Here is a 22,929-nt window from a genome sequence, read left to right as displayed (position 1 = left end):
TTTTTATTTTAGATCCAGACTGATCAAGGATAAATATGACATTAACTTGTCATGTTTCTGGTGTCCTTTTATGGAAAATAATTCTCCAGTTTTTTTTTTCTCTCAGGAGTTAACACTCTGGAGGAGTCTACGATAGTCATTTTGCAGATTATGCAGTTTGCTTGTTCCGTGGTTGACAGTGGCTGGGTGCCTCCTGGGTGCCGGGCTCTGCGCTGCCTATGGAGACACCTCAGAATCAAGGTGGCCATTTTTCTTTTGGCACCAACAGTCTAGTGAGAGAGCCTGAGGGTAAATAAGAAAATCATAGTAAAAAACACTATGAGGACAACAGACAATTCCTGGCTGGACATGCATCTGCTCTAAAACATAAATAAAATAGGGCTCGAGATGAGACAGGAGTGGAGAATCATGTAACTCTGGGTGGGTGGCCGGGGGGTGGGTATCTTTTTCTTTCTTCCGATGCTGGGATCAAACTCAGGGCCTGGCACATGTTCAACAAGAGCTCTAGCACAGGTCCACTCCCAGCCCTGTGTTACTTTTGATGGGGTAACTAAGAGCCATCTCTCTTTGAGAAGGTGACAGTTGAGACCCAAAGGATGAGAAAGAACCAACCAGGCGGCAGGGGTGATGCAAAGGTCCAGAGGCTGGATGTGATGGACCTGGAGGAGGAACTGGGACCACTGGGACCCTCTGACTGTGGACAGGGAGGGTGGGGTGGGGGAGGAGTGACATGAGGCTGGTGCCCTGGGCAGGGCTAGATCATGGTGTGACTTTTCCCTCCAGTTTTAGGTGCCATGAGAAGCCCCTGGAGAACTGATAAAGGGGACAGTTAGGGGCTGAAGCACACTTACTTTATAAGGATCTAACTGATGGCAGTTTGAAGGACCTCTCAGGGTGATTGCCAGGTTGGAATGAAATCTTTAAAAAAAAAAAAGTTTCATAAATTCAAAGGAGAATTTGCAAGAATTTAGAGAAATCACAAAAGATGATTTAAACGTCCTGATTTAGCCGGGTGCAGTGGCCCAGGCCTGTAATCCCAGTGATTTCGGAGATTGGGGCAGGAGCATCGCAGATGCTGTCTTAAAATAAAAATAAAAAGGCCTGGGACTGAGCTTAGTGGTAAAGTGCCCCTAGGTTCGATCCCCAGTGCCACCATAAGCAAACAACTAAAAATTCAATAAAATTTCCTGATTTATGTTTGTATTTGGGGTCACACCTGAGCAATTCCTGAGGCATGAACCTCTTGGCCTTCCCGAGGGGTTGGTGGGGACACCTCTTGTTGTGTGTCCCCCACCCCCTTTGGTGCTGGGATGGAACCCAGGGCCTTAGACATGACAGGCAAGGCCCTACCACTAACCACGCCCCCTGCCCCTGTTGTCTCTTCTTGTCTAGGGTTTGTGCTCTTTTTCAGTGACATCATCGTGACCTAGAAACAGCACAGTGGTCCCATTGCTTCCCAGCCATTTCTAATCTGGTCCTGGGCTGGCCTCTAGGGAATTGTGCCGCCTGCATCTGTGGCTCCTGCCTCCCACCCACTCTCCCTGCAAACTTCTCCTGCAGGGCCCACCTACATTTGTTTCAGATCCTTCAAGTTGACGGTGCTGGAACTAAATCAAGCTTAAGAGGAAACAGGTCATCAGGCCCAGTGGAGTGCCCACCTGTTCCTGGACAGGCCTGCTGAAGCCCCAGGCTCATGGCCCCGGGCTGGTGCTGGTTGGCTTCCTGCCCGGGCTCAGCTGCCCAGAGATGAGAAGGGTGTTCTCCAGGTGTGGGAGGGTCACCAGGAGGCTGGCAACCAGCTTTAAACTTCAGAATCAGAAAGGAAACAAAGCCAGTTTGCAGAAGGAAGTCCTGGGGGCTTGCCACAGTGCAGGCCTCTTTCCCCAGCGGCTCCAGCTTTGGGTGGGTTGTCGCACACTTAATTTCCACTCTTGTGTTAATTCCTGTGTGTGTGTCCACCCTGAGGTGTGTCTTCCTCACTGTTCTTCTCATGCTTTTGTTCAGCCCATCCTCACCCAGTGCTCCTCATGTGGGGAGCAGAGACGAAGGCCCTGGGGAGGGGGTCCCAGGGGTTGAACAGCCACAGTTCAGCCCTGCACAGCTACGACATGGCCCTGCAGGCACCGGGTGCTCATTGGTGCCTCCTCACGGGTCACCTGGCCCTCCGTGCACAGTAGGCCTCTCTCAGGCTCTGGAACATTCTGTGCTTCCTACTTCTTCACAGTCTTTGCACCTCTTGTTCCCTCTGCTTCAAAACTTTCCTTGTCATACCTCCTTCAACCACCAGTTGCTATCCTCAGAAGCCTTCCTGCCTGCCCTCCCTCTTGTCCGACAACCTCATTCTGCACCTGTGTGGAACTCTGTCCCCTTCCTTCAGGGTCCATGGTTCCATTCTGCAGGATGCATGCCTGTGTTAGGTGTGTTTGTTTGGTTGCTGTTTGTCTACCCTCCTTGGCTGTAAACTGCGACAGGCAGGAGCATGTCTGTGGTAGCTCATCTCGTAACCCCGGTGTGCCCCGTGCCTAACCTCTGGGGGTAGGCCTCTCTGGAGGACCAGTTACAGATGGAAGCTCAGGAAGGGTGTGCATGTGTGGGTGGGGGGTGGGGTGGCTTCTGTCAAGTCTGGAAAGCAAGGGCGTTTCCAGCTGGCACGAGCAGGTCTGTGCTACTAACCCATGCTTGGTAGACTTGAGACCATCCAGGAGCAGCTGAGATGCTGAGCGTCTGAGAGTGTTTGGAGAGACAAGGCATTTCCTGTCATCCTAAAAAGCCAGGATGCAGGACATCCTAAATAAAAGCCTCCTGTTTACCTTCAGACCTGGCTGAAGAGTCTTGCTCTTTATTTTACTGACCATCTCTGACTCCTCTTTTACATCTTGGGTCATACTGAGATTTTTCTGGAGAGATGCAAGGGGTGTATTTCATTTTTCTGTTCTATGTCAAACCTCAGCTAGGGAGAGAAGTTCTGCAATCAGAGTTTTTCCTTCTCAGTTCCCTTGTCAGACATTACTCTGAAAGAATGTCATTCTTTCAGAGTAATGTCTGACAAGGGAACAGAGAAGGAAGAACTTCTGGGGTCTTTCATTGAAGTCCCCAGACAGCCTCAGCATGAGCCCTATTCCACGTGGATTGTATTTATTTTGAAATGATGCTAGGCAAATACACCTCTGTGTCCCCATGTCCCTAGCAGGTCCTGCTGAACAAACTTTTGAATGACAACTTAGGGTCCATGAGGCAGCAGGTAGGTTGCTCAAGAGCTGGCTGGGGATCTGGTAGCTGCCGAGCGGGTGGAGAGACTATTTTGGGGTGGTCCCAAACTGGAATCCAAGCATCCGTGTCCAAAGCTCTTCTCCTTTACCTTCCCATAAGAATAAAATTCAGCAGCATGGATCAGAGGTCAGAGACCCAAATGCTGCAAAGACCAGGAAGGCGGGGTTCCCTGTTAGTTGAAAACTGCACTCTGTATTTAACCCAGTCCAGAGAATTCTTGATGTCCCCAAGAAAAAAAATGATGACTGGCTTTCAACAACAGACTTCCTGGGTGGTCACACATCTTGGTTTCTATTTGGGTTGTTGGATGTTTGGGAGTGGGCACTATGGTGAACTACACCAAAGCTTGTGCCCACCCAAGAGGACAGCTGCCTCTCTGAAGGCCACTGTGGCCACAGGAGGCTACAGACCCAATACCACCAGATAACCTGCTTATTTTCATTTTTGTGTGTCTTTTGAGATAGAGTCTCAAAGTACTGCCCAGGCAGGTTTTAAACTCCTGGGCTCAATCGATCCTCCCAAATCAGCCTTCTGAGTAGTTGGGCCTTTGGGCATGCAACTGTGCCTGGCAGTAATCTGGTTTTTGAAAGAGTAGTCACATATCTGGATTTGTGTGTAAAATATTCTGATTTTTAAATGTCAATGACCAACTCATGTATTGAAAAATTTTTATGTCAAACAAAACTTGTTTGTGGATTTTACTTTGCCTGAGAGTTGAAAGTTAGCAGACCCTGGGCCCCTGCAGGATAGGGCATCTGAAAGCTTTCACCTTTTAGATGGCAGAACATAAGCCAATGCATAGGAGCGGGAGAAGGTTCAATCCCCCAAGAAGAGCTCAGGGAAGCTGCATGGACTGGTGGAGGGACGTGGGCTTTGGCCCAGAGAGGCCTTAATTTGAACCCCAGCTCTCCTGTGCCTGAGCATATGAGTGGCCGGATCCCTTCATCTCACCAAGCCTCAGCTTTCCGTGTGTTAAATGGGAAGAGTGGCACCTGATTGACAGAGCATACCAAAGTGCATCACAGAGGGCTCAATATCTGTCACCCCAGCAGGTCTCATCTTTAATGTGCTCAAACTGAATTTGCCCTGGTCCCCAGTCCTGCTGGCATTATATAGCTCCGTGTCATTCCCAGTTGTGACTTGGCTTTCTCCTTTGATATATAGGCTGGCTGGGTCCAGCCTCATTCTGCTGGTTCTCTTGAATTCCTTCCTTCCTCTTTATTTTCTCTGCCACCCCTGCTCCATACTCACTACCTTTGACCTGGATTATGTTCATCATTTCTGTAATAGCAGCTGCTTCCTCCCACATCACCTAACATGTGTCTCCAAGCCGCTTTCCTGAAGTGCACCTCGGCTTGTGGCAATGTTTGGATTGCTCAAACCTGTTCATGGTGGCTCCCTAGCCTGGCCCTAGGAGCACCCCACCACCTCACCTCTATCCCCTTTCTCTATCCTCTCAGACTCCCTGCCTCCCGGCCTCACCCAGGGCGCCCCAGTCCCTCCTGCCTTCCTTCGGCTCCTCTAGCTTGCTCTCTTCTTTCCAGGGTTGCTGCGACTGTTGCTCCTGATTCTTACCACGTTTATGTCCCGCCTATCACCCAAGAAGCCCTCACTCCTCCACTGGGTGTCTGTCTCAGAGAAGCTTCTGTGGTTCCTTCTTCTCTGCTCTCATCCTCCCTTTACCCAGAGGTAATGGATTATTTCTGTATAAACCTTGTGTCTGTCTGTCTTTCCTATTATACCTCAGTTCTGGAGTGGTGGTGTCTGTGCATCTCCTGTGTTTATACACGTGTACAGAACACGTGTACAGTGTCTTCTGACACAACCCCTGTCCCGCCTGGTGTGCTGTGGAAGGCTTTGCCATGTAACCTCCCCGAGCTTGCCTTTTCCATCAGTAAAATGTGGATGGCGATCATGATCTCCTCGTCCTCCCTGTGGAGGGGATTAGACGAGGGAGTACATGGCCTGGCGCCTGGTGCCTAGTGCCTGGTGCAGAGCTGTGTGTATGAAATGGGTATTGCCGTTAGGATTGTTTTTAGGCTAGCAGTGATTCTGGCACAAACTGGAGAGATCTGTGTGTCTGGTGATGCTTTAGGGCCATCTGGGGAGGTGTGTCAGACCTCCTGGGGGTCCTTCCTGTGCTAACTTTTACATGGGTTAGTGGTGGAGGAAGAGACTGATTAAATAGGAAGACCCCACCCCCAGTCTCCTCCTTCTTTTGCCTGCCTTGAGTACTTCATTATTGGGTCTATTTGTTTGTTTTGCTTTAAATATGAGAAATGAGCAAGATAGCCTGCTTGTGTCATGGACGCAGCCTCTGGTCCTGTGCTGCTTTGTCAGGGCAGCTCTCCCAGACCACCCCCGTGAGGGCTTATTTCATCTCATCCCCTTGCTATTTCCTTCATAGCATCTCTATCCATTTGTAGCCCTGTGGTGCTTTCCAGAATGTAAGTTTCACGAACCTTGGAATTGTCCGTTGTAAGGAGAAGGAAGGGGAGAGAAAACCCCCCCCCAAACCTGAAAAGGCCCTTGAATATACTATAGAAGTTCAGGATTTTATTCTGCTGCCACCTCTGACTTGGGGATGGGAAACCACGACCCAGGAAGGCAGCTCTGTCAGCATCAGTGTCGTCTGACGTGGTTTCTGGTAGGTTCTCTTAGTTTCACACAGATCTTTCTTCTAACCTGGCTCTCCAAGAGACATGCCAAGGCTTCTCATCCCATTTCAAGGTTTTTTGTTTGTTTGTTTGTTTTGTTTTTTTCCTCCTTGGTCCTCTGGTGGCTGCTCTGAGCACTGGCCTAGCTGTAGCCAGGTCCATTCTGGATGCTCTGGATCACAGGCTGGGAATGATCACTGTTCTGATTGTTTTTAGTCTAGCGTCAGTTCTGGCACAAATGAGCGAGAGCTGTTTCTGTAGTAGAGATCGTAGTGGGTAGTAGAAATAGTAGCAGCTAGCACTTGCCTGTGAAGCGTGCCACGTGCTTGGTGCTTTACATGTATTATTTCGTTGCATTTGCACAGTAACTCAGCCAGGTGAGGACTCTTCTCTTTCCATCTCATGGAACAGGAACTTGAGTCTTAAAGAGCATCCTATTAGCCTAAAAATCATAAAATGTACAAACAGCCGGGTCGACGTGTGATCCGTGCGATATGTTTTAAAGCCACGACTCCGCCGCTGTGCTGCTGAGCTGCTCAATATTTCAAATCGTGGAGTTTTGGCTTTGGGACATGTTGTGGGCAGGGAGAGAGAAGGGGAAGGAAATGTTGCAGATTTATTTTCCTAATTTTACTTGGCTTAGGCTAATATTAAAATTATTTTGAGCACTCCACTGACAGAGGCGGAAGAAAGAGCCCAATTCGATATTAAATATTTGCAATGGAAAATTCACAAAGTCTCCCTGAATGGAAGAGATTTCCGAGGAATTCCCGGGAGACCCATTCAGCCAGTTGTTGCCTTCTGCAGCGCGCTTCCTGTGCTCCCTGCACAGTTCTCAGAAATGAGCGGGCCTGACTTTGAAGTGCTGGGGTTGTGCCCGGCTGGAGGCTGAGCTGTGCCTTGGTTTCCCTGGCAATGTATGAAGAAAGGGGAGAGGGTTGCAAATGGCACTTAAGGGCCTGGCTTGTAATTCTGTGATTTATAAAAATTACATTAAACCAGGGGGCTCCAGTCGGGGGGGTGGGTTCTTTGACATGGAAGCAGTCACAGTGGCTGATGCCAGTTGAGCATTTACTATGGGCCACGCAGGACACCAAGCCCTTCACATGCTCTGACTCTTTTCATTTTATTATTTTTATGATGCTAGGGATTGCACACCAGGTCCTCCTCCTGCATGCCAGGAAAGCGCTCTAACACTGAGCTACACGCCCTGCCTGTTCCCTCCACTGCCTGTCTAGCTCCCTCTGCTCTCCGGGTCTTAGCTTAAATGGCCCACCTTAGACAGACCTTCCTGGATCTCCATGCAACTTATTCCAAATGGGCCTGTGTTAAATGTTCTAACAACCTGTTCTTTTCCTTCAAGACATATGTCTCACTGAGCCACATCCCCAGCCTGTGTCTCAACTTATAATTATAGATACACGAGTAGAATTGTTTTACATCTGACCTCTCCCTAAACTCTGAGCTCAATGTAGAGACTTTGCTTATTTCAGTCGTTCTCATCTTCCCAGATTGCAATAGTAGGTACTCACTAAATATTTGTGAACAGATGCATTCTTTTTTTATTTATTTTTTTTATTAGTTGCTCAAAACATTACAATGATCTTGACATATCATATATCATACAACAAATGCATTCTTTACCCTCTCCAAAGATACCTAAATCCTCTGGGGTGATATATCCCACTATATTTAATATTTACAGTTGGATGAAGCTTTCCCCCATCCCTGTCCCTCACAGCCACTTCCTCAGCACTAATCCCACTCTCTGCCTCACAGATGGATGGTTCTGTTTCCCCCACACTGGCTCAGAGAAGGCTGGGATCTGCCCTGACCCTTGCTCCCTATGCTCAGGCCAGGGGAGACAGGGTTATTGTTTTAAGGGGTTATTCCTGAGTAACTGGCTATTTCCTGAGTAACTTAGGGTTCTTGAGAGCCATCTATCAAATAACAAAACAAAACAAAAAACTTAGTTTTAACCAGGTGCATGCATATGGTGCCAGCGACTCAGAAGGCTGAGGCAGGAGGATCACAAGCATGAGGCCAGCCTGGGCAACTTAGCAAGACCCTGTCTACAAAAATAAAATAGCTGGGTACAGTGGCACATGCCTGTAATCCCAGTGCACAGGAGGCTGAGGCAGGAGGATTGTGAGTTCAAAGCCAGCCTCAGTAATTTAGTGAAGCCCTAAGCAACTCAGTAAGACTCAGTCTCTAAATAAAATCTTAAAAGCTGGGGGTGTGGCTTGGTTGTTTGTTAGCACCCCTGGGTTCAATTCCCAGTACCTAAATAAATAAATGAAAATAAGGAGACTTGGTTTTCAACCACTAATTCAGTGGGCAGAAGAGGCATGTGTCTGCAGACCCATCTCCCGCCTCAGCACACCCTTCGTCTCATCCCCTCTCGAAGTGTTGTGTGGCACTGAAGTGAATAAATGTTTCACTGGGTAAAACAGAAGGAGCTGGCAACATCAAACCAGTAATGCTTTTCATCAAGTCAGAGCAGGGGTATGGCAGGAGCCAGGATGAACAGGGAGCTCGCATTTGAGGTCAGAGCAAGGAGGAAAATGCCTGCTCCAAACATCTCACACCCTGTGACCTTCCACTGGGCTCTAGACCCCGGGCCTCGCTCCTGAGCTGCCACTCTGGATAATGAGACCAGACATTCCACCCAATTCCCTCCGGTCTGGCTTCCTCCTCCTCTCTCCTTCCCTCTCATTGACAGACACAGCTCGGCTCTTCCTCACTGGGCTCTCTGTCATCCGTATTGGCTTTCAGCTCTCCAAACCCGGCATCCTGTGGACACTGCAGTTCAGACAAATAGCAGGATCATCAAAGAGGGGAGCATGAATGAAAAACTGCTTTATGACATGCCTTCAAAGTGTCTTTTCAGAAGTTCAAAGGATGCAGAGAGGAGGCAGGGGAATCAAAGAAGACGAGGGAGAGCAATGAACTCTCTAAGGAATCATTGGGGTTTTCATTGTATATTTTCTATGACGCTTGTGATGTAAAAATCAAAAGTATTCCCAGCCCTCAAGGGTTCTCTCTGAGTAGATCTGATGCAAAAAAAAAAGAAGCAAGCCACTGTGCTGGGGGAGGGCTTTACTCTCGCGTTCTAAGTCACCAATTCTGAGTCTGCATTTCCTGTTGAGACCTCGATCGAATGTTTTGACCTGGGCAGACTGTATCCAGAGATGGAGATTGAATGCTGCTTATGTGGTTCGATGGAGCTGAATAATTTAGTCCGTGCAGAAATCCCCCATTACCTCTTCCATTTAAAGATGAGCTAGAGTCCATCTGTAGCTATGAATATGCAGAGTTTGGAATAAGTCTGGCATAGAGCATAAGATCCCAGAGACTTCTGTTTGGATAGATAGGAGAGCTGAGATCCTGCTTGAGGCTGCATTGGCCCTAATTGGTATGCCCTCCACTGCCTGTCTAGCTCCCTCTGCTCTCCTGAGTTCAATCCCCATATCAGTGGCAACAGCACTGATATTTCCATGCAGCAAGACCTTATGTCTCTCCCCACACCCAAATATTTGGGCAGCTAGCACAGTGCTTGATACAAACAAGGTCCCTGAATGAAATGAATGAATGGCCAAACAAATGAACAGCTTTGTTTGCAGGACCCTGGAGTAGATTCTTTCATGGCTTTTCTCCTTGAGCTAGTAGGGGCCAGAATGAGGGCAGGTTTGATATTGAGATTTATTTTGAGATTGGGTCTCATGGCAATCTTCCCACCTCAGTCTCTTTAGTAGCTGGGACTGCAGGCACATACATGCCTCTGCATCCATCTGTTGGGGATTAGGTTTGAATTTCTGTCCTGGTCAAGTTTGCAAGGGATTCCAACTGGAAGGAACAATTACTCCAATTCAAACTGGATGAGATGGAGGGTTTTTTTTTTTGTTTTTTTTTTATGAATATATATATATTTTTAGTTGTTGATAGACCTTCATTTTATTTATTTATATGTGGTGCTGAGAATCAAACTCAGTGCCTCACACATGCCAGGCAAGCATGCTACTGCTGATCCACAGCCCCAGCCCTGATTAATATTATTGAACCTTGGCTGGTTCAAGGGATTCAGACAATTCCTTAGGATTCTTGCTATCTCCATCTCTTAGCTCTACTCTGTTGTGATTTAGCTTTCTGTTTTCAGACAGACTCTCCTCTAAGGTCACCAAAGGCAAAATAAGTATTGCTTGATGGTCAAGAAGAAAGTCTCTGAAGCCAGAAATAGCTCTGGTTGGAAGCCCCATTCCATCACTTACCAGTCGTACAACTAGAGACAAGTATTGTAACGATTCTGTGTCTGTTTACTTGTCTTTGTTTCTATTTTATTATTTTAATTTTTGATGCTAGGGATTGAATTTGGGGCTTCATTTATGCTAACCTTGTGCCCTTACACTGAGCTAAACCCCCCAGCCCCAATTTCCTTGTTTTTTAGTTGGAAATGACGATACTGGTGATAGTCACAGCTGAAATTTATTGAGCGCTTGTTGGTGTGTCATGTTTTTCACGTATATACCCTCACTAATTTTCACAACAACCTATGAGATAAGTACTGTTATTAGCTCCATTTTATAGACGAGAAAACGAAGGCCCAGAAAGTTTTAATACTGCCTGTTCCAAGGTAGTATCTATGGTGCCAGAATTCAAACCCAGGCAATCTTTTTTCAGAAATAGTACCATTGACCTTTAAATTCACCTCCTGTAATAGAACTTCCAACTCATGGGAATTAATTGGAATAATATATATAAAGACACTTGAGGCAGTTCTTCAAATAAGTGTCATTTAATTTTTTTTCTTTCCTCCTCCTTCAGTACAGGGGTGCTCTACCACTAAGCCACATCCCTAACACTTAAAATTTTTTTTTTTTTTTTTTGCATTGGGGATCGAACTCAGAGGCACTCGACCACTGAGCCACATTCCCAGCCCTATTTTCTATTTTATTTAGAGACAGGATTTTACTGAATTGCATAGTACCTTATTTTTTGCTGAGGTTGGCTTTGAACTTGTGATCCTCCTGCTTCAGCCTCCCAGGCTGCTGGGATTACAGGCATGTGCCACCTTGCCTGGATTTTCTTTTATTCTTTTTTTTTAAATTTGAGACAGGGTCTCATAAATTGCTTAGGGTCTTGGTAAGTTGCTGAAGCTGGCCTTGAACTTATGATCTTCTTACCTCAACCTCTCAAGTCACTGGGATTGCAGGCGGGTGCCACTGTACCTGGAGCTGGAAAAAAAAGAAAGAGAGAGAGAGAGAGAGAAACTGCCAGTAATTGTAGTTGAACACAATACCTTTATTTTATGTATTTTATATGTGGTGCTGAGGATCAAATCCAGGGCCTTGCACGTACTAGGTGAGCGCTCTATCGTTGAGCCACACCCCCAGCCCTGCCAGTGACTTTTGACCAGCAGTTTATATTCTTAGTAACATGAATAGAGATGAGGGATTTTCTCTTCTTAAGAGTTTCGCAGTTCTAGCCGGGTGTAGTGGCCTACATCTGTAATCCTAACTACTCCAGAGGCTGAGGCAGGAGGATTGCAAGTTGAAGGCCAGGCTGGTCAACTTAAGAGATCTGAGATCTTGTCTCAAAATAAAATGAAAAGGGGACTGGGGATGTAGTTTGGGCACTTGTCTAGTTATGTGAAGCCCTGGGTTCAATTCCCAGTACCACAATAAAAGACAAATAAATAAAATAAAAAAGGGCTGGGACTCTAGGGTGGAACACTAGCCTAGCATATGCAAGGCCCTGGGTTCAATCCCAGGCACTTCCTTGCCCCCCCACCCCCACCCCCACCCCCAAAAAAACCCCACCCAAAAAGTTCTGTAGAACATTCAGGACAGAGTCTTGTTGACTCCTTTGTGGGGCATGTCCACTGGGAGGCAGTCATTATGGCTAGGAGATTGCAGGTTGTCCTGAGCCAGAATGGTTCATATGTCCACCCTGGGTTTGGAGGTAGAGTTGGCACCTCCTGACCCACCTGGACTAAACAGTGAAGGAGAGTTGTTCCTTCTGAGCAGTAGAGTAGCTAGGAATGTTGAGAGAAACCAGAGGACCCCCCAGACAAAGTATCCACAGCAGCCACAGAGTCTGTCTGGATTTCCCCAGGAGACCCCTGCAGCGGGTGAACTCAATGTGAAGGTGGCCAGAGGGCCTGCCTCCACGTCCTGCGGAGTCCTCTTGCATGGAGTAGCAAAAAGAAGTGGGTCTCTCTCCGCTGCCTGACTGGGTCTGCACGCGGAGAGGTCAAGCTGGAAGTCCACTGCTAGTTCCCTGAATGTGCAGGAGGGTGAGCAGGACATAATCACCCAAATGGCGTGTGTGTAGGCCTAAGGCCATCCTGTGAGAAGTGCTGGGCCAGCATTCGCAACCACTAATGATGCCCCTTACGGCCCTCATGCTGCTCAGAGATGGCGCCACCAGCCCCGAGGTCCCTGTTCCCATGGGCCTGGGTGAGTCAGGCCGCCACCTGATTCACCAGACACACTTCCTTTAATTCCTGGTGGTCCCACCCACACAACCACCACACCCAGGTTAGCGCTAACCAGCAGGGCCAAAATTAGCTTCTGAGGCAAAGTGGGAATCTCGGTCCAAGACCCTGTGGGTGGTGGATGATTTACAAAGGAGCCCAGAGACAGAGTCATCACTTCACCAGTTTCCACTTAAATCCCTACCACCATTCAAGGGCCACCTATGCTGCTGTAGGTAGGAGATACCGCCTTCAGGGGCTAGGGAAGCAGCTGGCTCCCGCCAGCCATTAGAGAGGGTGGAAATAGGACTGGGCAGTGGGCACCACATGAATACCTCCCCAGGAGGATGCTGGCTTCCTTCCTTCCTTCCCAATGTTATTTCCCAGGCAAGTTATTCCAAAGACAACTTCTGCCCTGCCACGCCTTCCCATCCTCCGTGTACCAATGACCTTGCTTAGTAAGTTAATAAAACTGGGGCCACTGACTTCACAACTCCTCTCTATCTCTTTCTCAGTTCTTCACTGAGACCCTAGAATGGACTTCTCCTGCAAACTGGGCACTTCATCTACAATATTTCTTCTTTCTTGATTATGTTTTCAACCCGTCTGAACTGACTCCCTCCTTTAAACTTATGCTAAAATGACCCATCCTAAAAATGACTACCTCAGCTCTCCACCATCCCTGTAGCTTGAAAGAGAAATTTGTTGTTTATCTTCATTTCTCAATCCCTATTACAACGTGATTTCTGCTTCTACCATGGCACGGGAACTGCCCCACTGGGCTTACCACAGCAATTCAGGTCTTCAAATGTTGAAATGGTCCATCCCTATCAGCAAAACCAATTATGTGCCTCAATATTTGATATTTGTTAATAATTCATATATGCTAATGCATAAATATATTATGCATACTATAAAATATAAACCAAAATAAATATTTTAAAAGTTGATTTAAATATAGAAGTTAGGATATTTTCCCGACAGATAGTCTCTTGCATAGAAAGTCTCTGCATGGATAATCTCTTTGGCCTAGTTACTGATTTTAATATAATTGTTGTCAATTTATTGATATAACTTAAGGTGATAAAATACTTTTTTTTTTTCAGTACTAAGGATTGAACCCAGGGTCTCATGCATGCTAGGTTCTACCATTGAGCTACATCACTAGACTTTTTTAAATTTTACTTTAAGATGATGTCTTGCTCAGTTGCCCAGGATGGCCTTGAACTTGCAATCCTCCTGCCTCAGCCTCCTGAGTAGCTGGGATTACAGGTATGTGCCACTGTGCCTAGCTAGTAAGTTCCAAGTGTACAACTCAATGAGTTTAGACAAATATTTATTTAAAGTTTTATAACTACTACCAGAGGTGTAATACGGAATGTTTCTCCAATCCCCCCAATATTCCTCACCTCTCTTTGCAGTGAACCCCTTACCTCTATTCCTGGTCCCCAGCAACCCACAATATGTTTTTTATCAGTGCAGTTTTGCTTGTGCTAGAGTTTCCTATGAATTAAATCACAGTAGGTATTTTTTGGTGTCTGGCTTCTTTTCCTTGCTGTGATGTTTTGGGGACACTCATGTTGCTGCATATATTGGTATTTTGTTTGCTTTAGTTCTTCCGTAGTAATCTACTCTATGAATGTCTCATAATATGTTTATTCACTTACCTATTGATAGACATGTAAGTGGTTTGCAGGCTTTGGCTATCATGACAATGGCTGCCATGAACTTTAACACATAAGTCTGTAAATAAATTGTTTTTATTCCTCTTGGGTAAATACTTAGGAATAGGATTTCTGAGTCATGTAGTAAATATATCGTTTAATTTTATAAAAAAAGACTGACAATCTGTTTTGTAAAGTTCCTATACATTTTGCATTCTCATCAATACTGTATGAGGTTTCCAGTTGCTCCTACAGCCTTGCCAACACTTAATATTGTCAGTTTTTTTTAGTTCTTCAAGAAAATGGACAGGTGTTTCTCATTGTGTTTATTTGCCATCAATAGTTCCTCTTCCATGAAATGTTTCTTTTTATCCACTTTATTTTTATCAAGTTCTTTCTTCATGTATTTGAGTTGTGAAAGGTCTTGTTATGCATACATCTTTTTAAAATGTGTGTATTTAAAGGATACAACACAAAGTTATGTGATATGTTTAGATAATAAAATGGTGAAGCAAATGGATGTATTCATCATATAACAATTATTCTTTTTCTTTCTTTCTTTCTTTCTTTCTTTTTTTTAAGGAAACAACAACTAAAATTTACTCATTTAGTAGGAATCCCAAGTGCAGTATAGTTTGATTAACTATAAACTTGATGTTGCGTATTAGATCTCTAGACTTGTTCATTCTTTTTCATGTTTGCTACTTTGTATTTTCTAACATTCCTGTCTCCTCACACCAGTATTTTATTCTCTATTTCTGTATATTTTACCTCTTTTTTTTTTTTTTTTTTAAAGGTGAAATGGCACAATATTTGTCTTTCTGTGCCTGGCTTATTTCATTTAATATAATGACCTCCAGGTTCATTGATGTTGTGCCTAATGGTGGGATTTCTCTCTTTTTTCTTAAGCTGAATACTATTTTGTTGTGTGTGTGTGTGTGTGTGTGTGTGTGTGTATTCTATATGTCTTTTGTCATATATATGTCTTGCAAATATTCTTCCCATTATGTAGGTTGGTTTATATTTTTCCTTTTTTGGGAGATGCGGCGGGGGGGTGGGTGGAGAGGCAGGGGAAGCAGTGTCCTTTGAAGAGAAAAACTCTGGTTTAATTTTGATGAAGTCCAATTTATTGATCTTATTCTTTTAATGGTTTGTGTCCTTTTAAAACAAATCTTTGCCTTACCTAAGTTTATTTAGCTTCTGTCCTATGTTTTCCTCTCAAGTACAACTTAGCTTTTTCATTTAAGTGTATGATAGATTTTGAGTCAGATTTGTTTGTGGTGTAAACTAGGACGTTTCTCTGTTTTTGCAAGTGGCTGTATAGTGCCTATACTGTTTGTTCAAGGGTCCTTTTGCCATTGAACTACCTTTGCATTTTAGTTAAAAATCAGTTGCTCATAAATATATGAATCTATTTCTAGAGTCATTGTGTTCCATTCATCTATATGTCTGTTTGTATCCCCAAAAGTCTAGAAATCAGAGTGCACTCCTCTAATTTTTTAATTAAAATTGAGTAGCTCTCTCTACTGGTTAATACATGCTTAAATCTATCAACTTACTATTCGTTTCCTATTTATTACGTCTGCATTTTTTGTTCCTTTTTTTCTCCCTTCTGGATTCTTTTATTCATTATTTCATTTTTTAATAACTCTATTGAGGCACAATTTACATACCATAAATTTCACTTCCTTTAAATATACTACTACTCAATGAGTTTTAGTATATTTCCATAATTGTGCAACCATCATGAAAATCCAGTTTTAGAATATTTCTATTATTCCAAAAAATTCCTCTGAGCCTGTTTGTTGTCAATATGATTGCATCTTATCTTCTTTATTGAGTTAATTAGCTGTATTTCTTTTTATTTTTTTAGAAAGTCTTCTAGGATTTTCAGTGTAAATCTGTAACTCATCCCAAATTGTCTGGGAGTAATATCATACCACTTAATATACCTTAACATACCTTACAACAGTGTATTCCCACCCTTTCCTGCTTCTTGGCCTTTTTACTGTTGTTATTATTAATTTATTTCTACATGTGCTATAGACCCCTTAAAACATTGTTACCGGTTTTCCTCTAAACACTCACTTCTCTCTCTCTCTGGTTTGTTGTTGTTACTGTTTGGTACTGATGATGGAACCCAGAGCCACTTTACCACTGAGCTACATCTCTAGCCCTTTTAATTTTTTATTTTATTTTATTTTGAGCCAGTGTCTCACTAATTTGCTAAAGCTGGCCTCAAACTTGTGATCCTCCTGCCTCAGCCTCCCCAGTAGCTGGGATAACAGGTGTGTGCACCATACCTGACTCCCTTTAATATTTCTGATAATGGTGGTCTGTTTGTTATGAATTCTTTCTACATTTGAAAATTTTGCCTGTTTTTGGAAAATACTTGTGCTGGTGTAGAATTCTAAGTGAATAGTTTGTTTGTTTCTTTTTTTTTTTCTCTCAGCACTTTGGTTTGTACTGGTTCTGGTGAGAAGTCTGCTGCCAATTTTTATTCCTCTTTGTCCTTTTTCCCTGGCTAAATTAAAAAGTTTTCTCCCTATCACTCGTTCATTATAACCAGTGTAATACCATATGCCGTGGTGTAGTCGTTTTTGTTTCTCTGAGATTTCTTAAGTATATTGTATTTGTGGGATTTTAGTTTTCATCAAATTTGGAATATTTTTTTGGCCATCATTTTTTTTTTCAGATATATTTTTTATGCCCTACTCCCATCTTTTTGGTTTTTACTTTGCTTTGTTTGGTGCTGGGGATTGCTCAATTGCCCAGGCTGGCATTGAATTTGCAATCCTCCTGCCTTAGCTTCCTGAATAACTGGGATTACAGGTATGTGCCACCATGCCCAGCTGGTAAATCCCAAGTGACAACTCAATGAGTTGAGACAAATATTTAAAGTTTTATAACTACTACCAGAGGCATAATGGTTCTCTAATCCCCCCAATATTCCTCATCTCCCTTTGCAATGAACCCTTGGGCATGCAAGGCAAGTGCTCTGCCATTGAGCTACACCCCCAGTTCCATCTTCTTGCTGTTTAGATTCCAATTAGAAGTATCTTCGCCTACTTAATGTGCTATAGCTTCCTGATATTCTGCTCATTTTTTCAGTGTTTTTTTTTTTTTTTTTTTTTTTCCTATCTGTATTTCATTTTAGGCTGGGCACAGTGGCGCACTCCTGTAATCCCAGCAGCTCAGGGGGCTAAGGCAGGAGGATCAGGAGGTCAAAGCCAGCCTCAGCAAAAGTGAGGTGGAAGCTCAGTGAGGTAAGATTCAGTGAGACCCTGTCTCTAAATAAAATACAAAATAGGGTAGGGATGTGGCTCAGTGGTTGAGTGCCCCTGAGTTCAATCTCCAGTACCCTCCCACCCACCCACCCCCAAAAAGGAAAAAGAAACAGAGCCCACACAGGACCCATCTTGATGAGGATGGCAGTGGTGGCCATATCCAAATTGTTGGGCAGTAGGAATGTTCTGCAAGCACAGACCCAAATCAGAGTTGTAAACTACAGAGTCTGTTTCGGGTGGTATTAGAAAGGTCTGGGATGAATTTGGTGCTTGTTCCCAGTCACTGACCTTGGTTCTCTGGCTCTAGGGCAGTTCTGTGAAAAGCCACATATTCTTTAGTAAATTTCCTTATCTACTTGACTTAGCCAGAATTGCCTTCTTTTTTCTACAAGTGAGAGTGCTGATTGATAGGTACAACACCTGGATGTGTGGACACTTCAAAGAGTCCCAAACAAAACTCACTACATTCCCCCAAAGACCTACATCTCTTACATTCCTCACCTCCTGCAGAGACCCTCAGCACTTACTGAATTTATGCAATTGGAAACCACAGAGTGACTTGCCATTCCTCTTTATCCCAGTGCCAAGTATTCATCAAGAAAGGGCCTGCCAGTTGGGGTGCCATGGCACACACCTGTAATTCCAGTGGCTGAGGCAGGAACATCACGAGTTCAAAGCCAGCCTCAGCAGCAAGGCTCTAAGCAACTCAGTGAGACCCTCTCTCTAAATAAAATACAAAAAAATGGGCTGGTGATATGGCTCAGTGATTGAGCGCTCCTGGGTTCAATTCCCAGTTTAAAACAAACAAAAAATGCTATAGAGAGAAAGGTCCTGCCTCCTCTGCAGGCTCTATGGCTTCTCACCTTGATCTTGGTTCAGCCTCAAAGCTGGTCTTCCTGCCATTCTCCTACAGACATGCAGAGCAAGAATCTGAGAAGGTCCCATATGGCTTGTGAGGGCAAAGATGAGGACAAAACAGAAAAGGAAGGGAGGTGGGTGAGAACAGATTGAAACTGGAGAAAGTCATGCTTAGCATAGGAGAGAAAAATCTCCCACCAAAGGTTCGAACAGAGAAAGAGTAAAAAATACAATTCAGCACTCCAGCCCCCCATTCGGTACTCGTTATACACGGATTCCATATGTGCATGTTCGCCTACTTGCTGAAATTTATTTGTAACCCCCAACATCACTAATCATGACACCTTATGGTCATTCTCAGTCATGCTCAGAGCACCAGAAAACTGAGTTACCTGATGCATGTGATCCTGTGGAGAGGGTGAGGTGCTCGGCCTGCGTGTCTCATTCAGTGCTGGGGATCAAAGCCAGAGCCTCCTGCAAGCTGGGCAATGCTCTCCCAGTGAGTCACATCCCAACCCTCAGTTCTCAGACTATAATCAATTGTCTTTTATCGGTCTTTGTGCCACATTTTCCACATTTTTTTTGTGTTTGTGTATGTGCGCTTTTTTTTTGAGTCCCAAACAAAACTCACAATTTTGCTGTTCAAAATGGTCCCTAAGTGTGGTGCTTGGTGTTCCAAACTCAAGAAGACTGTGATGTGCCTTATGGGGAAAACCTGCATGCGAGGTGAGCTTCCTTTAGGTACAAGTTCCAGCGCTGTTGGCTGAGTTGAATGCCTATGAATCAATGCTATGGATTAAATAAGATGTCTTTGAACAGAAGCACACAAAAGGCAAGACTATATAAGAGTTGACAAAAATGTTTTGACTAGACGCTCACAGGAACCTCACCTGGTGTTATCCCTTGTAGCATTGATTTAGTATTCCCTAGTTTGGTGTTTGTGGTGACTCTATAAAATAAAAGTATTGCCAATGATGGAAACTGACTGGGTTTTTTGGTTCATATTCAGTCCCTGGATGCTTAACAGTGCTTAATATGGGAAAGAGGAAGTGGCTTCATTTTATCCCCAAGTGAACTTTTCTAGGAAATGATGGTGTCAGATTCAGTTACGGAAGCAGTAGGAGATGAAATATTCTAAGAGATGCCTTTCAGGGAACTAGCTTCTGTAATTGTGGGATTGGGTAAGTGATCCGAAAAATCCGCAGGGCAAGGTCTCAGGAAGGGAAGATCTTATGGGCATGGCTGAAGCATGTCGGAGAGCCAGAAAGGGAGAATTTGGGGAAGGAAAAGCCACTGTGGTTCCCCCTTTCAAGGGCTCAGTCCCTTTTCTGGGCTCACCTCAGTGGTTTGAGCCCACCAAAGATCATCTCCCTGTTTGAATGTCAACTGATTAGGGCCTTTAATCACATATATAAAATCTCTTCACAGGAGCACAAGGATTAGGGTTTGATTGCACAATGTGAGAAGGTATCTGTCTGATGAATAATGATGGCCACCCCTCTCTGTCTTTGTCCTCTTATTTAAAGTCCTTAACATCAAAACAGCACAGAGAGGCACCACATATAGGTTTTTTTTTTTTTTTTAATATTTATTTTTTAGTTCTCAGCGGACACAACATTTTTGTTTGTATGTGGTGCTGAGGATCAAACCCGGGACGCACGCATGCCAGGCAAGCACGCTACCGCTTGAGCCACATCCCCAGCCCCACATATAGGTTTTAAGGCAAGTTAGTTTCTAGGAGTGGATGCTGAGTTCTGCATGAGTGAAGTCAGATGATTTCATCCACAGCCAGGGGTTCCATTAGACTCCCATCTCTTTCCTGGGACAAGGCACCATTTCACACGCCTTCCCTGTGAAGGTACTTGTAGCATTCTCATTTTACAGGTGGAGAAACCAGAGTACAGAGAAGTTAACTAACTCTATTAAATGACGGAACCAAGATCTGAACCCAGGCAGGCTGGAGCCAGAGATGATGCTCTTAATCTTCACACTGTGCTGATCTTAAGCTGGCACTGAAACAGTTAAGTTTCTTCATGTTAAAAAGGGTAGGGTCTGTACAAGGACCACATGGTCCTTGTTTTTGTGGCAACAGGAGGTCATATACCCTTGTTGGGGATATGATGTCCCTTGTAAGCTCTGGAATCTTAGACTCTACTTCAGAGGCTTTTTGCATGTGCCACTTACAGTTCCCTGAAGTATGTAAACCTCAAAACCATGCCGATTCTCCATTTGTCCACCTTTGGGCTTTATTCCACAAAGTCACCCAGATTTGTGTTCTGAGGCTTCAGCTCCATCTCTAGGTGAGCTTCCCATAGAACCCTTCCTGTCATTCTGCCTACTCGTTCATGCATCTAAGCAGCCAGTGTTTCCACATTTACTGTGCACCAGGTACTTAGTGAATACATCCTCCACACTGCGGCAGGTGTGGAGGATGTATCCACTAAGGGGATTAACTCTCAGCACTTTCAATGTTTACGTTCCCATGTCCCAGAGAAAAAGCCTGGGGAGCAGGATGGCTCCACAAACAAGCCAGGCCCACCAGGCCCTGCTTACTGTCTTTGCTCCTCATTCAGCAGATATTTGCAAGAGTATATGGTTTTCCTTTGTAGATGAACATATTACACCAGTTTCACATCAGTAAAAGTCCCTCTTCTTCAACCTCCTTACCTCTTTCCCGCATCCACCTCCCACTTTACTCCAAAGATGACCATTCTAAGCCATCTCCTGTTTACTTTTCCAGATGTTTCTCCCATGCATTTATAAACAAATAGGAATACATTGTGTTTGAAAATATTTATATTTGTACATAATAGTCATTTCATAATGCTTATTGATGGCTGTCTGGATGAGCCGGTTTGCACGTGTGTTTCTCCCCAGTTACCTTGCTCCCCTCCCTGATACTGTACCCTTCCCGGGTAGCCTGGCTCAGCAGATAAGGAGAGTAACATCTGAATTCTTGTCCTTTTCCTGTGAACCACATTGGCTGAATACGAACATATAATCTTGCTGTCTGTGTGGTCAGCTTGGGGTGCCATAGGCTGGGTGGATTCAACAGCAGAACTTCTTGAAATTGTGAAGGTGGAAGTCCAAGGTCAAGATGGTGGCACAGCCGGTTTCTGTTGAGGGATCTCTTCCTGGCTATCAGATAATCTCCTTCTCACTGTGTCCTCATGTAATGATGAGAATTTGATTGATTGATTGATCTGGGGATCCTTCTCTTCTGTGATATCAGTCCTATTGAGTTAGAGCCTCACCCTTATGATCTCATTTTGCCTAGACCTTATCACCAGACAGAGTCAGATGAGTGGTTAGTATGTGAATTTGGAGGGACACGGGTGTTATCCATGATGTCTTTCCTTACCTCAGAGCCACCACACACTGAGCTGGGATGCTCCAGTGCCCCTGGGTGAAGGCTCCGTCCCCAGTGGGTGTGCTCTGGGCTGTTTGTTGACACATGCATTTCTGAGAGAAGAACCACTTGCCCTGAGATTTGAGGGAAGCTGAGGGCCTCCGAGTGGCTTCCATCACCAGCATTCCATTTGAATTAGTGGAAACTTCAACCACCACTTTGTGAATGGTTCCAGATGTGTAGGCTTGGGGAGAACAAGATCGCTGGAAAGTCATCTTAAAATTGAAAGTTCAATTACACTTGGGGTGGGGGACAGTTACCATCACTTAAGGATCAAAGAAGGGGAGACGGTACCATCATAGGAGGCCTCCAGCCGGTTTACGTGGTGGGGGTGGTGGCTCAACCTGCGACCTGATAAAACAAGTGGATTGCTGAAGCCAATTAATGAAGCTCATCCCTTGGCTCAAATCTTGGTTGGTTTTAACAGCTCAGAAGGACAAAGAACGAAGGAAATAGAGTCCACACAGAGTTACTTAGAAGAAACAACAGTTCACTGGGGGATTCGAAGGCTTTCAAAGGAGGAACTGTCAAAGGCCCACACGGAGATTCTGTTGTGGGGACAGTGAGTCTCCAGAGATGCTGAGAGAGTTTCTGCATTGGTTCAGACGCCGGGATGAAAGACTGGGAAGCAGGGCTTTAGGGTAGATGGCGCGGATGACGTTTGTGGAGGAAATATTGGGGGAAATGAGCTCCTGGCTTGATGTGGTGAGAATGCTCGTAAGCCGGTCATGCATGACGACAGCATGTATTACCCAGCAAGGAGCAGCTGGCGCGATACCATGGAACTGTGTGGCAAAGGGCACTGCAGAGTTAGGTCTTCAAGAAGCAGAGGATTGAGTGAGAGGAGGCAGAAGGCCGGGGAGGTGAGGCTGGCTGCCTGCTCTCCTTGTGGGTTGACCTCAAGTCACCATGAATATGAACTTGGGAGCAGTTGTTAGTGTGAGAAGTTCATATCAAGAAGTGGCAGGAAGGACAATTATTGTGCAACGTTGGGCAGTGAGGGAACCATTCTGGTTATGATCCTTGTAATCAGACAAACTGCAGCACTTTCTGCAGGCAATTTATAATTTTTCCAAACCTCAGTTTTCTCATCTGTAAAGGTGGATAAATATAGTACAGTCAACCATATTCATGGGTTCCACAATCACAGATTCAACCAACCATGGATGAAAAGTACTTCAAAAAAATAGCATCTGGAGCTGGGGATGTGGTTCAGTGGTAGAGTGCTTGCCTAGCATGCCTAGGGCCTTGGGTTCAATCTCTAGCACTGTCAAAAAATTAAATAAATAAATAAGCATCTGTACTGAACACG

This window comes from Callospermophilus lateralis, chromosome 5 (assembly GCF_048772815.1).
Source record: "Callospermophilus lateralis isolate mCalLat2 chromosome 5, mCalLat2.hap1, whole genome shotgun sequence".
Taxonomy (NCBI): domain Eukaryota; kingdom Metazoa; phylum Chordata; class Mammalia; order Rodentia; family Sciuridae; genus Callospermophilus; species Callospermophilus lateralis.
The sequence above is the reverse complement of the archived record's forward strand: the minus strand, read 5'-3'. Positions refer to the sequence as shown.